The 17,709-nt window shown below is 42.2% G+C and overlaps 1 protein-coding gene across 2 annotated transcripts in view; it reads left to right on the plus strand.

Annotated features, from left to right (window-relative positions):
- The window catches only part of KLHL4 (kelch like family member 4), a 210,027-nt gene that overhangs the window by 36,454 nt on the left and 155,864 nt on the right, over positions 1-17,709 (plus strand). Inside the window, exon 1 of one of the 2 annotated variants that reach the window (XM_054040749.1) lies at positions 6,192-6,217. The exons of the other annotated variant lie outside the window; for it this stretch is intronic. The gene's annotated coding sequence lies outside the window, so the exon portion shown is untranslated. Of the gene's footprint in view, positions 1-6,191; positions 6,218-17,709 lie in introns of those variants that run through there. 2 annotated transcript variants of the gene reach the window in all.

Genomic DNA, 17,709 nt, shown 5'->3' on the forward strand with positions numbered 1-17,709 from the left:
TCTGGTGGAGCTTCAGGAACTGCAGCAGGATCACAGAGTGCTGCTGCAGCCCCTGTATAACCGCTCTCCCCCCTCTCCATGTTCCATAGCCTCCTCACCCAGATGTGTAAGAATGCGGGGCGCCGTGGGGGAAGGCTCCGTGCACCCACCCACTCTACCCCAGTGGACAGCCCAAGCAAAAGGCTGTTATTATTTTGAACTTTGGAAGTAGCCTTTTCCTTCCCTCCTATCCTCCTCCCAAACCCCACCCGGGCTACCTTGTCAGTTCTCTCCCTATGTTTATAATCAATTAATAAAGAATACATCATTTTTAAATGATAGTGACTTTATTTCCTTTGAAAGCAAGCTATGATCGAAGGGGAGAGGGTGGTTTGCTTACACAGAATGAGTCAATCAAGGGGGCGGGTTTTCATCAAGGAGAAACAAACAGAAGTTTCACACCATAGCCTGGCCAGTCATGAAACTGGTTTTCAAAGCTTCTCTGATGCGCAGCGCTTCCTGGTGTGCTCTCCTAATCACCCTGGTGTCTGGCTGCGCGTAATCAGCGGCAAGGTGATTTGCCTCAGCCTCCCACCCTGCCATAAAGGTCTCCCCCTTACTCTCACAGAGATTGTGGAGCACACAGCAAGCAGCAATAACAATGGGAATATTGGTTTGGCTGAGGTCTGAGTGAGTCAGTAACGTGCGCCAGCGACCCTTTAAACGTCCAAATGCACATTCTACCACCATTCTGCACTTGCTCAGCCTGTAGTTGAACAGCTCCTGACTACTGTCCAGGCTGCCTGTGTATGGCTTAATAAGCCATGGCATTAAGGGATAGGCTGGGTCCCCAAGGACAGCTGTAGGCATTTCAAAATCCCCAATGGTTATTTTCTGGTCTGGGAAGTAAATCCCTTGCTGCAGCTGTTTAAACAGATTAGTGTTCCTGAAGACGCGAGCGTCATAAACCCTTCCTGGCCATCCCACGCTGATGTTGGTGAAACGTCCCTTGTGATCCATCAGTGCTTGTAGCACCATTGAAAAGTACCCCTTGCAGTTTATGTACTGGCTGCCCTGGTGGTCCGGTGCCAAGATAGGGATATGGGTTCCATCTATCACCCCATCACAGTTAGGGAATCCCATTGCAGCAAAGCCATCCACTATGACCTGCACATTTCCCAGAGTCACTACCTTTGGTAGCAGCAGCTCAGTGATTGCTTTGGCTACTTGCATCACAGAAGCCCCCACAGTAGATTTGCCCACTCCAAATTGATTCCCGACTGACTGGTAGCTGCCTGGAGTTGCAAGCTTCCACAGGGCTATTGCCACTCACATCTCAACTGTGAGGGCTGCTCTCATCTTGGTATTCTGGCGCTTCAGGACAGGGGAAAGCAAGTCACAAAGTTCCATGAAAGTGCCCTTACGCATGCGAAAGTTTCGCAGCCACTGGGAATTGTCCCATACCTGCAACTCTATGCGGTCCCACCAGTCTGTGCTTGTTTCCCGGGTCCAGAATCGGCATTCCACAGTTATAACCTGCCCCATTAACAGCATGATCTCCAAAGCGGTGGGGCCCGTGGTTTGAGAGAATTCTGTGTCCATGTCCTCATCACTCTCGTCGCCGCGCTGCCGTAGCCGACTCCTCCTCGCCTGGTTTTGCAGGTTCTGTCTTGAGCTGAGCAGGCGCCATGCTTGCCATGGTATGGTGTCTGCACTGTTCACCCAGGAAAAAAAGGCGCGAAACGGTTGTCTGCCATTGCTTTCCCAGAGGGAGGGGGACGATGTACTCAGAACCACCCGCGACAATGTTTTTGGCTCCATCAGACATTGGGATCTCAACCCAGAATTCCAATGGGTGGAGGAGACTGCAGGAACTACGGGATAGCTATGAGATAGCTACCCACAGTGCAACGCTCCGGAAGTCGACACTAGCCTAGGTACATAGACGCACACTGCTGAATTAATGTGCTTTAGGGTGGCCGCATACACTCGACTTTATACAATTGGTTGCCAAAAATCAAATTCTGTAAATTCGGAGTAATCCCGTAGTGTAGACATACCCTTGGGACACTGCAGGAAACCAATGCTTCTGTGTCAAGTGACATGGAACCATTAACCAGGTCACCAGGAATCCAACTAAGGGTTTTTTTACTTTTGTTTTTTAAATACACAACCTCAGAAATCCTTAAAAAGTTATTCCAATATACATTACCTCAAACTAATGTCACCAATGTAAAATACTGCTAAAATGTTTCCTCACATTATTTGACTCATTGCAAAGCCACAGTATCTCGAAACATGAATATATGTTCAGAGTGCATTATAGTATATATATTACAGACAAAAGAGCAAGAAATTTTTAAATGTACCAGATGTTTAAAATAATTAAGTATTTTCAGGTGGTCAGTTAAATGATGTTAATACCTGCCCATGGCAAATGTTCTAAAGGATCAACTGCATAAACTTCCCACTTAAATGCAGTCCAATATGCTTACTTGAAAAAGAAGGGCCAAAGTTTAAAGCGTGGACCCTAAATTTGTTTACCTGAAGACTGCATTTGATTTTCTATTAACATAAAATTTAAATTTGTTCACTTAAAGGAAATACTGAGATGGTTACCTGATTTTGACATGCAATTGTCATGAATATGCACAATTCAAATCTTAGACAAGCTATTTCAGATCTTCACATTTATGGAAAGGTTTGAAACAAAATTGAAAATTTGATCTTAAATGGTCATCTGAATTTTAAACTGTAACTTCAGCAGGCCCACATTATTTTACACCTCCTAGATGTCATATAATAGAAATCATATTTCAACATTTTAATTTTGATTATGAAATGCTTAAGGTGCTTCTTTAAATTACATTGGATACCTGAATTTTCTATGCTACCCAAAGAATACTACTTCCGCATAATATGTCAAACAACTGATTAACAATCAATGATTCAATGGCTAGAAAGAATGATATATAGATCTCAAATTTCCTTGAGATAATATTAATACATTTGCAATTTCAAATTAGATATTTAGTGCAAATGATCAAAATGGTATCCTGTTCATGGGGGGGGGGGTAAAAAAGAGGTGGCTCATTATCTTTTTGATGATGTTACAAGTTAGCTTATGTATTTAGCACAAGCTCACTATATCTGACTAAATAATGTTTCAGGAATTAATGCTATGGAATATATTATGGATTTTATATGACAGACATTATTAGTATTCTGCAGAATTGGAATTCTTTGAATTCCTTTAATCACTTTGCCTCATATAACTATTAGCATTACTTATAGCTTGAAAACGTTGTCTCCTTCCTTCTCTAGAGATGAGTCAGAAACAAAAGTTGGGGGAGTAGGGAATGGGATAAATCATTTTTATTCATGTCTATGTTAATATTACAAAATATTATGATTCCATCTATATATAAAGTGGTTACCATTGAGAGTCACCATTCAACCACACTTATTACACTATGATTATTTCTAATATTCTTTTATCCAAGATATCACAGCAACTTGATATGTAGCTAGATAGGCCTAAATTGGAAGAGTCCCTTTTGCCAATATCACATATTAGCTAGATTAGAAAGAGAAGGTGGGTGAGGTAAATTGGTCCATAAAAAATGTTACCTCACCCACCTTGTCTCTCTAATATCCTTGGTCTGACATTGCTATAACACAGCATATTAGGTAGATGTCAGCTATCAAATCCCAGTCTAGAGAAATATAGTAGAGTGTCAGTAATCAGTACATGACACATACAAATTATACTATCTTTCTTTGAGTGCTGTCAAAACAAAACAAATCATAAGTTCTAGAGGGAAGTTTATGTTAAGGTTCATTGACTCATGCATAAAAAGTAATCACTATTTTTTATGAAAAATATTTTTGCTGAAGAAATCTCATTTCTCTCTTTTATGTTAATTAGGATGTCTATTATACAGGACACATCGGCTAAGGTCAGAATGCTTCTTCCTGTTCCCTCTTTGCACACAGTGCATATATATTCCCATTATATTTGTTTCCCAAACAAATGCTATCTTCCTTTACAGGCTATGAAAACCATTAACTACAGAAAACAGAGTAATCCCTCTGACTTTCTAGGACTTTCACATACTTTAGGGCTACTCTTTTAGAGTGAAATTCATCCCTATGGTGAGGGCTAGCAAAATGCCTTTGCACAACTCAATTCACCCAATAATTAAAACCTATTCTGAGGAATTTATTGGGAATTAAGTGGCACACAAACATTCTGCTGGCCTTTTAAACAGGGGTCAGTTTGAGCCCTACTGTATTTATAACACTGCACATCTGGCTAATGGGTTTGCTGTTAACAAAAAAATGTAATGAAGAATTTAAAAGAGGGGAATCTTAAGGCGTTATTTCCAGGAGGGTGTTCAATGTACAAGGGGCAGCATGAAAGAAGACCATCAGTATCAGGTTATTTCATTAGCAGTGATGTAATTATAGGGGCTGTTCACCAAACCCCTACAATACCAGAGGCAAGCACTGTAGGCATGCAGCAGCTAGGCCTTGTGAGGTGCTAGCAGCAATAGTCCCAGTGGCCAGACACATGACTAAGCGTTAGGGTATTTATTAGGGCTGGCAGGAAAAGGAAAGTTTGCAAATACCCTAGGTACAGAGGCTTAACAGTTACAGTTCAAAGTGAGCAACAGTGGTTGTTTTGGGTCACCACTAGTGTTGCCAACTTTCTAATCACACAAAACTGAACACCCCTGCTCCACCTCTTCTCCGAGGCTCCGCTCCCATTTGCTCCATTCCCCCTCCTTCCGTCACTCACTCTTCCCCACCCTCACTCACTTTAACCAGGCGTTGGGTGCGGGAGGGGGCATGGGCTCTGGGCTGGGCATGCAGGCTCTGGACTGGGGATGAGGGGCTTGGGGTGCAGGAGGGGAGTCTGGGCTAGGGCTGAGGGGCTTGGAGTATGGGAGGGGGTGTGGGCTCTGGGGTGGCTCTGGTGCAGCAGGGGTCTCTGGGCTTGGGGAGGGGTGAGTGCTCTGCTGGGGGCGAGGCCAGGGATAAGGGGTGCAAGAGGGGGCTCTGGGCTGGGGCAGGGGGTTGGGGTGAGGGTCTTGGGAGGGGACTCCAGGCTAGGGCAGAGGGTTGGGATGCAGGGGGGTGAGGCAGGGATGAGGTGTTTGGGGTGCAGGAGGGGACTCCAGTCTGGGGCAGAGGATTGGGGTGCACGAGGGGGGGGGGAGAAGAGATGTCCCGGTGGCACTTACTGCAGCTCCAAGGAAGAGGCCGCCAGGTCCCTGTGGCCTCTAGGCACATGGGCAGCCAGGCAGCTCTGGTGGTGCATGCTGCCTTCATACCTGCAGGTGTCACACCCCGCATCTCCCACTGGTCGCAGTTCCCAGCCAACGGGAGCTGCAGAGCCCGCACTGGTGCTGGGGGCAGTGCGCGGCACCTTCCACTCCCTGGCTGTCCCAGCACCTAGGGGATGCAGGGACCTGGCAGTCGCTTCCCAGAGCTGCACAGAGCTAGGGCAGGCAGGGAGACTGTCTTAGCCCTGGTGCCAACCAGAGCCGCCAGGGTCCCTTTTCGACCGGGCATTCCAGTAGAAAACCAGACACCGGACAACCCTAGTCACTGGGACAGTGCCTGGGGGCCTCTCTTCAGTCCAGTCTCTATTCAAGAGAATAGGCACTTGCAGCTTTCCCAGCCAGGATCACTTAGTATCTTTCATTAAGGCTCCTCTGCATTGACACACTACTCTGCTGCTCTCCTATAAGTCCGACACAGACCTGCACTCAGCTGTGATGTCTGGCAGTCACAGCTTGTTTGATACGTGGCTCTATATATAGTTCTTGGGGATTCCTCTCTGCATCTAGCTGCTTTCCAGTTCCTGCCACACTATACAGCTGTTGCTTCCCCACAGAGCCCAGGAACTTCCCAGTTCAGGACCCTTCACCTTACCTGGACAGAGGAAAGGGAAAAGCAACGGGAAGGGAGAGGGCTGATGGGAAACAGTTCCTGCTTTCCCAGGAAGAAGAGGATGTGCAGAGGGGGAGGAACTGATGTGATTTGTTGTCCCCTGCTTACTGGATCCATCACTATGACCTTAAAAATTGTTTGTATCCTTAAGTGAAGATGTCATCCTATCCCCTGGTAGAGATATACTATCTTCAATAATACTGGACCCATGGAGTTTTTACAAAATTTTATCGGCTAAGTGTGACCTATAAAACCCTCTATACCAAATGGCAAGGAGTATGTAAGTAATGTTACAAGAACATTTTGATTCTGATATGTATATTCTGGTTCAGCTTTGAACTGAACTATCTTGAGTAATTTTGTATTGCCTGCAAATTTTACCACCTCACTATTCACCTGCTTTCCCAGGGGGACCCTGCTATTTACCTTTCTCCATTGTAAAAATTGACCATTTATTCCTATCCTTTGTTTCCTATCTTTATCCAATTACTGATCTGAGAGAACTTTCCCTCTTATCCCATGACTGCTTATACTTTGCTTAAGAGCCTTTAGTGTGGAACCTCAAAGAATGCAAGTCCAAATGCTCTATATCAACTGAATCAGCCCTATCAACAAGCTAGTTGACTCCTTCAAAGAATTCTAATAGATTGGTGACGCATAATTTCCCATAACAAAAGCTGTGTTGATTGTTCCCTAACAATGTCTTCATCTAGGTGTCTGATAAACCTGTTCTTTACTATAGTTTCAACCAATTCTTCTCATACTGTAATTAGGCTTAGCACCCTGTAATTACCAGGATCACCTCTGGCACCACTTTAAAAAAAAATTGGTATTACTATAGATATCCTCCAATCATCTGATTCAGAAGGTGATTTAAGACAGTGTTTTTCAAACCATGGTTCATGACCCTCTACTGGGTTGTGGCATATAAGGCGCTGGGTCGCTTTGCTCTGGTCAGCACTGCCGACCAGGATGCTAAATGTCCTGTCAGTGGTGCTGCCCAGCTAAGGCAGGCTAGTGCCTACCTTTTCTGACACCATGTTGCGCCCCAGAAGCAGCCAGCAGCAGGTCTGGCTTCTAGGCAGGGGGGCCACGGGGCTCCGTGTGCTGTCCCCACCCCAAGCACTGGCTCCATTTTTGGCCAATGGGGACGGGGGCGGGGTTGTGCCTGTGGGTAAGAGTCACGTGGAGCTGCTTGCGCAGCTCCGCTTAGGAGAGCCAGACCTGCAGCTGGCTGCTTCTGGGGCGCAGCGTGGTCCACGGTGCCAGGGCAGGCAGGAAGCCTTCCTCTTCACCCTGGCTGTGCTGCTAACCGGGGACTGCCGGAGATAAGTCCACACCCCAACCCCATGCCCCAGCCCTTAGCCCCTCCCACACTCCAAACCCCTCATCCCCAGCTCCATTGGGTCGTGGGCATCAAGAATTTTCTTCAACTGGGTCCCTAGAAAAAAAGTTTGAAAACCATTGATTTAACCAATAGGTTACACAGAGAATGCCTTGCCACTTGTCTTATATCTGGGGGGAATCTAGCATCAGAACTTCCTGAGGAGTTCAGGTGTCATGTGCTTTCTATAAATTGTCCTGCTTACCAAGCAGGCAGACACCTTCAGAACCAGTTCCAGCTTCCAAACTGATTTAAGATATGGCAGAAACATTTGGAAGTGGAGGGAAGAGAAGTAGAACTCAAGGAGATTTAATTTAACTGCTAGCCAACACTTTCAATCTGTTAAGATAGACATATAGAGGAAAGGCACATTCTATGTAATGTGCATAGAATGTGCCTCCTCCTAACACACAATTGAAAACCCTGGCTAATTCAGCTAAATTGCTTTAAATCATATTATTCTAGATGTCTCTCTACTGACATATTGGATGGTGCTTTTAGGTGACCGAGAGGATATAGGTAAAAAAGGATGGTGCAATGCCAGGGGTTGTGGTTGAAAGGAGGAAATAAGGAAACAGTGACATCACTGCTGCATGTTTTTCAAATGGGACTGTGCACAGTGTGCTCAGGGCCATTCAGAATAGCAACACAGTGCAAGGAATGAAACTATTCTTGGGATTGCCTTCAAGAACTCTTTTCCTTAGGCTTCCCAAGAACTCAGTTCAATTCCAGACTTGATCAGTCAGGTATCCTTATTTGACACACAGCAATGCTGTGCTGAGTTGATCAGACTGAAACACACGGGGTGGATGCAGAGTACATCACAGATCCAAAGTTACACAAAACCACTCTCCCCCTTTATATACATTTACACATTTCATTGCATTTACTATAATATTGCATTACACATTTTGAGATGGTCTCAGTTTCTTTGTAGAAACCAATCCCCATACAGCATGCTTTGTCCAAGCACTGTTCATGTTTGACCTACGCTTTATCTCATTTTTACATTCCCAACTTATCTTATCCTTTGTAAAGGGTTCTCTGGGCATTCCTGCCCCTTAGCTAGGTCAGACATTCTGTTTCTTAGCTCACCGACGCATTTACTCATCTTAGTTAGCACATTCTGTTTTCAGCCTGCTGATCTATTTATTTCCCTAATTCTGTCTTCCAAGATTTCTATCTCCCCGCCATGTTTAATTATTTATGTTAAGCCAGGACTACAACTGCTCCTTTTATTTTTCTGGGATGAAAACCATCCTGACCCAAAGCTTCTCAGACTCGGATGTAAATCTTATTGTGTACAACCATTACAAATGTGTGGGGATACTGAAAGACAGAGGTGCCGACTCTGATTTTCCCGGGGGTGCTGGACCCCCGCTCCACCGCAGGCACTCCACCCCTTCCCTGAAGCCCCCACCCACACCCCATCTCTTTCCGACCCCTCCCTCTTCCTGCCCCCACTCCTCCCTATTCCCCCATCCAGAGCCTCCTACATGCCACTGAACAGCTGATAGTGGTGGGCAGGAGGGATGGGGAGGAGCTGATCTGTGGGGCTGCTGGTGGGTGCTGAGCACCACTATTTTTTTTGCTGTGGGTGCTCCAGCCCCAGAGCACCTATGTAATTGGCGTCTATTCAATAAGAGAGACATCATTTTTCACTACAGGCATCACAACCATTGCAGCACGTGTATGATCATCTGGTTGAGTGTCATGATAAACTAAGTATTAAAAAAACTCCACCAATAATCTTAATGAACAGGGCTTGATGCACGGGGCATTGAATTCAATCCTATACGCACTAACAGCAATATATGCAAACTATTATGGCAAATCATATGAGCATGGGCTTGCATATACCACCCAAAAATAGAAACAATGTACTTCCAAAATAATATCTATCAAAGCCGCTGAGCTAACAATTTTATGACCTCTTTCTCCTCATCTTCTCTCACCATGATAATGGTTTAGTGCCCTACTCACATCTGTGGCCTAATAGCCAGGCTCATCGTGGCTGTAGTCAATGAAAACTGACATTTTCCATATCCTGGGGTGAACATCACATTAATTAAACACCAAAGAGGTCTGTAGCCTTATAACTGTCTAGAATTTTGTTTAATTTATAAAAATCAGGCTGCTTCAGAATATAAACACATCCTAATATCAAGATCTATGCACATCCCCTACCAGTCAGTTCTACAATGAGACAACAGAATCTTTTCTACTTCAGTGCTAGCAGCACTAGCTCTGCTGACAGTAGATAGCAGTGGTGAAACAGATGACATTGAAAATCTGACATTCCACATTACCTTGCAATGAGAAAATGCCTTTCAGTCACAGACAGATCATTGTGAGCAACAAGCTACACCATGCTGTTGACTCCTGCACAATAAGGGAGAGGAGTAATGTCCACAAAAGTGAGTTTGTGCAAGAGCCCCTGTGCTGTAGATCCCTATACCACCCTGGTATAGCTGGGGATGCAGGAGCAGCCAGGTATCCTAGAAGATATGGATTGGAAGAGACCTCAGGAAGTCATCTAATCCAACCCCCTGCTCAAAGCAGGACCAATCCTTGACTAAATCATCCCAGCCAGGGCTTTGTCAAGCCTGACCTTAAAAACCTCTAAGGAAGGAGATTCCACCACCTCCCTAGGTAACCCATTCCTGTGCTTCACCATCCTCCTAGTGAAAGAGTGTTTCCTAATATCCAACTTAGACCTCCCTGCACTGTAATTTGAGACCATTGCTTCTTGTTCTGTCATCCGCCACCACTGAGAACAGTCTAGCTCCATCCTCTTTGGAACTCCCCTTCAGGTACTTGAAGACTGCTATCATATCCCCCCTCATTCTTCTCTCCTGCAGACTAAATAAGCCCAGTTCCCTCAGCCCCCTAATCATTTTTGTTGCCCTCTGCTGGACTCTTTCCAATTTGTCCACATCCTTTCTGTAAAGGGGGGCCCAAAACTGGATGTAATACTCTCGATGTGACCTCACCAGTGCCGAATAGAGGGGAATAATCACTTTCCTTGAACTGCTGACAATGCTCTTACTAATACAGCCCAATATGCCATTAGCGTTCTTGGCAATAAGGTCACACTGTTGCCTCATATCCAGCTTCTTGTCCACTGTAATCCCCGGGTCCTTTTCTGCAGAACTGATGCTTAGCCAGTTCTGCACTTGTCCTTGTTGAACCTCATCAGATTTCTTTTGGCCCAATCCACCGATTTTTCTAGGTCACTCTGCACCCATATCCTACCCTCCAGCATATCTATCTCTCCCGCCCAGCTCAGTGTCATCTGCAAACTTGCTGAGGGTGCAATCCATTTCATCATTCAGATTATTAATAATGTTGAACAAAACAGGCAGAGGGAAATCAGTTTTTCCATCAGCTTACATGTTAGCAGGCTAGGGGTTACTGGATAAAAACGTACATGGAGCCAGTGGCAGGGAATCCCATTACAGGGGTGTCCACTCAAAACAATGTGTCTTGAATAAATCCAAAATCACTTATCCCCCCATTCAGAATATTTTTTAGTTATGTGATGAACAATTAGATAATTTTTTTCCTCTCTCTCAATCAGATATGACTTTAGACCATAGTGCCCTTACAAAATAAAGTTACCTATTAGCATCAACCACCAGTCAAAGCATATACAAAACCGGACAAAATATGAACATTTTCCATTTGATCCAAAAATGACCGAATGTGCATGTCTTTTAATAGGGGTATTCTGAAAATGACCTAACATTTCACTCTATGTCAACGCACCTCTCTAATGTACAGATAGAAGTATAAATGAATTTTAGAAAAATATATATTGTTAAGAGCCAAATTTGACTAGCTTAATAGTCCATCTGATTACTGTGTATTAAACAAGAAAAACCTCATTCTAAAATCCTTCTGTTAAATTCAGACTACTCTGGGCCTATTGTCTTTGAACAGTACTGATCATGCAGAAATGCTGCAGATTTCCTTTCAAAATCTCCTTCTATTTTGTGCATTCTCCTTCTGTAGCTGAATGTTGGTTACCTAAGAAACCTGTAGCATGGCACTAGATTGGCCATTTTTTTAAAATATGGATTGTCAGCGTAGGCATAGTTTTATGTCGCTGAGGTTTATTTCTAAACTAGGAGATGTTGTAAGTAATAGTTTAAAAGTATGACTATTTACCATTGTTTATCATCATTCAAAGATTGATGACCGAGCCTCACTGTGTTAAGCAATGTAGAAACACAAGGAAGACATAGTCTCTTCCCTAACATGTTCCATACTCCAAGGGATAAAGTAGGATAGGGCCACAGTGTTTGGAAACTCCATCTCTTCCTTCCCTCCCTCATCCTCTCCATCACTCACTTCACTGTATTGTGTAGCCAGCTGACTAAATAATGATTAGGAGTCATCAAAAGTAGACAACGTACACTATTCATTAGAAATGGTAATAGACCCTTGTACAGACCTCACATCATGGTTATATAGTGTAACCTATACATGCACATACATGCAGCATTGCCCCAGTGGTTGAAACATAATACTGGGAGTCAGGAGACTTGTGTTCCACTAATGAAAAACCCTATGTATATGTCAGAAAAATGTATAAACTATGTATCAGTATTGCCACAGCTATAAAACTGGGATATTATCACCTTACTTTTATCACAGGAGTGCTATAAAACTTAATTGTATTTGTAAAGACCTCCAAGACCCTTAGATGGAAGATGCTGGAGAACTGTTAAATATTTTATTATTGTCATTATCTCTTAGTCCAAGGTTGCCATCTTTTGATCAGCCAGAAGGGATATAAAGGTGTTGCCTAAATGTTTCTTTAAGCCCTGCTGGTACAGAGAATGGGAGATTTGTCCTCCAACTTATCTCAGGTCTTTCCATAAGCAGCAGGAGCCAATGCTGAAATGCTAGGCTATCAATCTGACTTTCTCCTTTTTATTAAAACAGCAACAAACCATACCAAATCTTATCTGTAGCTGGACAGATGTCTCGTGTCCATTCAGTTTTATAGCTATACAATACTGATTCACAAATGAGAAGCAGTCATTAGAAAAAACTGTGTTCAGTTATAATGTTGCTGAGAATCAATAAAAACTGCGTTATTTACTCTGCTCTTATGATAAGCAAAAATGTAGCAACACATTATGCTTACTGAACTAAGCCTTTGTTAACTCATATTTGTACATAGCAACATAAAACAATTTCTTAGAACTGTATAAGTAATGAGCGCTGTACCTTAAACTAATCAAGAATGCATGACTGAGACTTACTAGGTTGTCATTATATAGCCTAGCTAGCAAAAACTTCACTTGAAACTGTAAATCACTGTACAATATCTGCAAACAGGCATCCCATACAAAGTAATTAAGAAATAATAGAAATCTGGAATGATTTATGGCTTGGGAAATGTCTGCTGAAACCCAACAGCTTTCTGACAAGAGTGAACAAGAATAGACCAGGCATAATAACTGTACTGGCAGAGAGTATCATTTCCTGACTAAGGAAAAACTAAAAGAGCATGTATATTACTTACAATTACTCAAAAAGCAAATAATTCAGGAGTTTGTGTCAAAACACTTCAGAAAGAACAGATTTTATAAAATAAGTTACCAATGGATTCTATAGCCATAAAGTATAGCCACAAAAAAAAGAAGAATTTGGTCTTAACTAGTTTGATTTGAGTTCTAATTTCATTGCTTTAGCTAAACTGAAGGTAGGAAATGTGTTTGCTACCTACAGGTATATTATGTTCTGCATGACAGGTAACCTACTGTAGTAGAGACATTGCAATTACAATGTGGAAAATCAGCTGTGAAGGATAGAGAAACAGAAAGCACAACAGTTGATTTTTGCCTTGAGCTAAAAATTCTTAATAAAAGTGAGGAAGGTATTTGATCAAATCAATGGATATAGTAGAGCCTTCACAGGAATAATAGAAGGAAGTGACGCACAAAAAAATTTAAGCTGAGTTTCAGGAAATATTTTCTAATAGTGGGATGCATATGGAAGACTTCCATCAGGAAATTGGAAGCTCTACCACTTCATTTAAAATTTTGCTAGAGAAAACAATTGAGAATATAATGTCGGGAACAAGCCAACATTGACTGAGAGCTGGACTCGATGGCCCACTGGTCTTTCCCATCTCTAACTTCTATGAATACCAAAAAAATGAAAGCTTAATTTCCAGTTTGTAGAATATGAGCTGGAGAGATGCAAGATAAGTTGTTTTTGTAAAGAAATCAAACAGTGAAGGACAGAAAACAAATGATAGTTACTGAGAACTATCAACAACTTCTCATAGAGAATCAGAAAGTGCAAAATGGCATCTTTTAGCTCCTACAGACAATAGAATACAATGTGTTTTCCAATACAGATAAATGAAACAACTACCAGAACAAGAAAAGCCAAGGATTCCTAACTGTAGTTCTGATTGACTGAGTGTTGGGCATTGAGTAAGAAAGTGAAAACATACAGATGAGAATAGGACTCTACTGATACGTGGAGTGAGAAGATTAGAGAACTTCCAGGAGTTTTTGTTTGATAAATAACATTTATCAGTGGATACATTAATGAGGAGTATATGGTCAGGTAAATAAGAAGGGAAATTTCTAAATCAATGTTTTTAAGCAAAAAGTTAGTGCTAATTCAACATTTCAGATTCAGGAAGTAATTTTACAACAGCAAGAGAAGAAAAAGTTACAAGGTGTGTTTATAAAAAATAAAAGCCATATTTGACTTTAGTGGTACTCTGCAGATGCATTATGGTTTATTCAGATAGATCAGATCCCAGGATCAGAGACCAAGTTTTTATAAAGCTAATAAACTGTAAAGCACTATGTAGATGCTACAACTATAACAAACAAAATCACAAGAACGTAGGTAATATGGAAGCAGAAATGGAATTTTTCAGATTAAATGAATGAGGGAACCAAAAATGCTTGCTTTGCAATAGCTAAAGATGTTTAAACCACTAGAATAACTTTTAAGCTTAATTATTTGCACAATAGCATAGTTACAAATAGATAAACAAAACAACTATATACATACTAGATATGGATGATCTGTAACTTTTGCATTTTAAATATTTTCTTGCAGAATTTCACCCTCACCCCTCAACATATGGGAAATACAATAAATCATCATCAGCAGACTCTTCCTGCCCCTGCTTCTCACACATGCAAATAAAAAAACCCATCACAACTCATAAACCAATACAGAACTGATTTTAGCCTAAAAGAGTCATTCAGGAAGAAACATCCCAACAATGAAGAATGTACTTTCTATTTCCCTTTACGTAAAATACACCACCGTAGATCCTACACTGTTAAGTAAGGCTTCTTAGGTTTTACTTCAGTTTGCCCTATGGACCATGTTTCGATATGATTCAAAATTCAACACAATCACGACAGCATAAACATTTTTAAAAGAGTGTATTTTGATAACATTTTAGGAGGGAAGTGTTTAATGATAAATTGGATTCTGTGAAATAATGAACCTTTTAATTTGTCAGGAATTTCTTAACACATTGTTAAGAAGGTAGGTAATGGCAAATTAATCAATTTATGCAATAGTTAAAATATAAATCATTGAGGTCTGACACAATGACCACTGAGGTTAATAGGCATCTTTTCATTTAATTCAGTGGGTCAGGACCTTTTTGCAGAAAACGAGAAGAGATCTAAAACAAAAAGGGTCCATCTTTCTTCATTTTTATTTGGTAGGGCAACTCCTCTCAAAATAAATATACCACCAATATACCATCTGTTTGTTTTTCAAATGGCACTACGTACATTCATAAATGCCTTAGCAATGAAATGTGACTTTCGTTTGAGGGGAAAAAAAGGAGTAACTTTACCATACAAAATGGGAAGGTTGACTTTAAACAATCTAAGACTTAATTCTGCAGCCGCTTAGGCACTTGCTTAACTGTAAGCATGCATATTGTCCCACTGAGATCAACAGGACTACTTATGTGCTTAAAGTTAAGCACATGCATAAGTACTTTCAGGAGAAGAGCTTGTAAGCTTTGTCATTGCACTGTGAAGTTTAGCTCTCTAATTCCACTATTTACTGATATTTTTATATCTTCAGATGGACCGGCTTGTATTTTCATCTATATCCAGTTGGAGTTAAATAAAATAATAGAAACTGTGTGTCAAATCTATCTCTACTAGCCAATGATGACACATGCTAAGTGGTTAACTACTGCTTATAATGTTCTACAAAACACACTGACATGGAACAGTCTCTGTAATATCATGGGAGCATTGAGTAGGACTATAATTTCCCTGTGCAGAAAACTCAAATTCTGTGCTTTCATTAAATAAAAATGCAACAATTTTCCCCATGTAAGCATGCTTAGGCCATGGTCTTGCAATTAGATCTCTTCAGGCAGACTCCTGCATCTGTGGCCAGAGCCTTGCTGACTTCAAAGAGGCTCCACACAGCCACAAGAGTCTAGCCATTTGGATATGACTGAAGGATGGGCCTTATCTTGTTCACGATTTAGCCCACAGTCCTGAAAAGACTCACATGCATGCTTAACTTAATGGAACTACTCATAGTGCACCAAGTTGGGTACATGCCAAAATCTTTGCATGATTGGGGGCTTATACCTTGTTCTAGTAAAACTTCATAATGTAAATACAGACGTTTCAGGAGCAGGGACGGATTAACCTTCTGTGGGCCCCCATGGAGGTAATGGAGCATGGTACAGGGAGGTCAGTCCCCAGAGTGAGGGGCCAGCCAGAGGCAATGGGGCATGGCATGGCAGGGGCAGCCCTTCTCCACCCAATGTGAGGGCACTATTTACAAACCAGCAGTTGTCAGACTCACAGTGGCCTGCCCGCCTTGTACTGCCAGCATGCCCCTTCCCCTCTGGGGTGGGTCCATGCCATGCCACACAGCCCCCCCACCGAACACCCCCAACTCCCTAGGCCAGAGGCCCCTCAGACCAACTATGCTCAGCACCCCCCCAGACCCACCCACAAATGCACAGTGCCCTGCACAACACCAGCCCTGCCCACAGCCCCACCACAGCTGCCCAGCACCCCCCACAAAACCCCCACTCCCTAGTGCCCCAACATACACAGATCTTCCCTGCCCCTTCACAGCCCAGCTCCCCCCTCATACACCCCACAGACCCACTCCCCCAAGCCCTGCCTCCTGGCCGCACTCACCAGCCCTGCTGGAAGGCGACTGTGTCTGCCAGGCTGAGCCAGCAGCGCAGCCAGGGCTGGTCCCAGGGCCGGGAATTGCTCTGGCCCCTCGGGAGTGGCGCGATCAGCCAGGCCAGGACCTGCCCCGGCCGGGGTCCCTCCAGATGCACTTGCCTGGAGGGCAAGTATGAGAAAGAAATTGAGCAACACTAGTTTTGTTGAAGATACAAAATATTAACAACTTGGTAATTAATAGAGATGTGAACTTAATGCAGATTTCCTGGCATGTGAAAGAGAATGCATCATTTTTTATTAAATTAATTCAAAATTCCCCTCAAATATGTGGCTAACATTTTACAACCTGTTACGCATACTCTGAAAACATGTAAAAAGCTTCACTAGGTAAAACTGACCTGATGTTAAATACTTGGTGAAAGTAACTCCGCAAAAGCAGCAGCCAATTTCCTATGCAAATTACTTATGCCCCAATTCTGGAAAGAGAACCATGTGGTCCCACTACTACACCTGTGTGGGACCCTCTAATTACTTTATAATTTTGTTTTTACCTTATTAAAATATTTAACGTTTTTATTTTACTCTATCAAGCCATATTATAGCCAGTTTAAGGAAAATAATTATAACATAAATTCTTCAGTTTTTACATTAGTCAAATATATTTTATTTAGCAAAAAAAATCCAAAATTATTATTAAAGCTGTTAGAGATTTGGATAGCACTGTCAGGAAAATTGGGATAACTAAGAGTATTGAAGTGAAGAGGAAAAAAAAATCAACTAAGAAAGATGGTCAATCTTGGAGACGTTGAAAGAAGAATGTGGAAAGGTGCCAAACAAATTATTCCACAGAGTCTGAATTTAGTGGGTGAGCACTCACAAAAGCTATTGTATTCCAAGCAAGAGGCCATGTTCATAGTGAAAGTAAGAGCACAGGGAAAGCTGTTGGAATGGAGTAATTTTAAATGTCAGAGGAAGGAGATAGCAATGATTATTGAGTTAGGAGGAAATGAATGAATGCTGAAGTAAAGATACACAGACTTGAATCCTTTAGATTCTACCTGTCCTATAGAAAAAAAATGGGCCTTTTCTACAGAGGTTTCAATGGAATTCATTGGATACATGGATAAAAAAAAATCCCTTATAGTACAGATAGAATTTTAAAGTGTCAAGATTTCAATCTCAGACTCAAGAATCATAAAAATTAAAAACTGA

Source organism: Malaclemys terrapin, chromosome 9, assembly GCF_027887155.1.
Source record: "Malaclemys terrapin pileata isolate rMalTer1 chromosome 9, rMalTer1.hap1, whole genome shotgun sequence".
In the NCBI taxonomy this organism is placed as follows: Eukaryota; Metazoa; Chordata; order Testudines; family Emydidae; genus Malaclemys; species Malaclemys terrapin.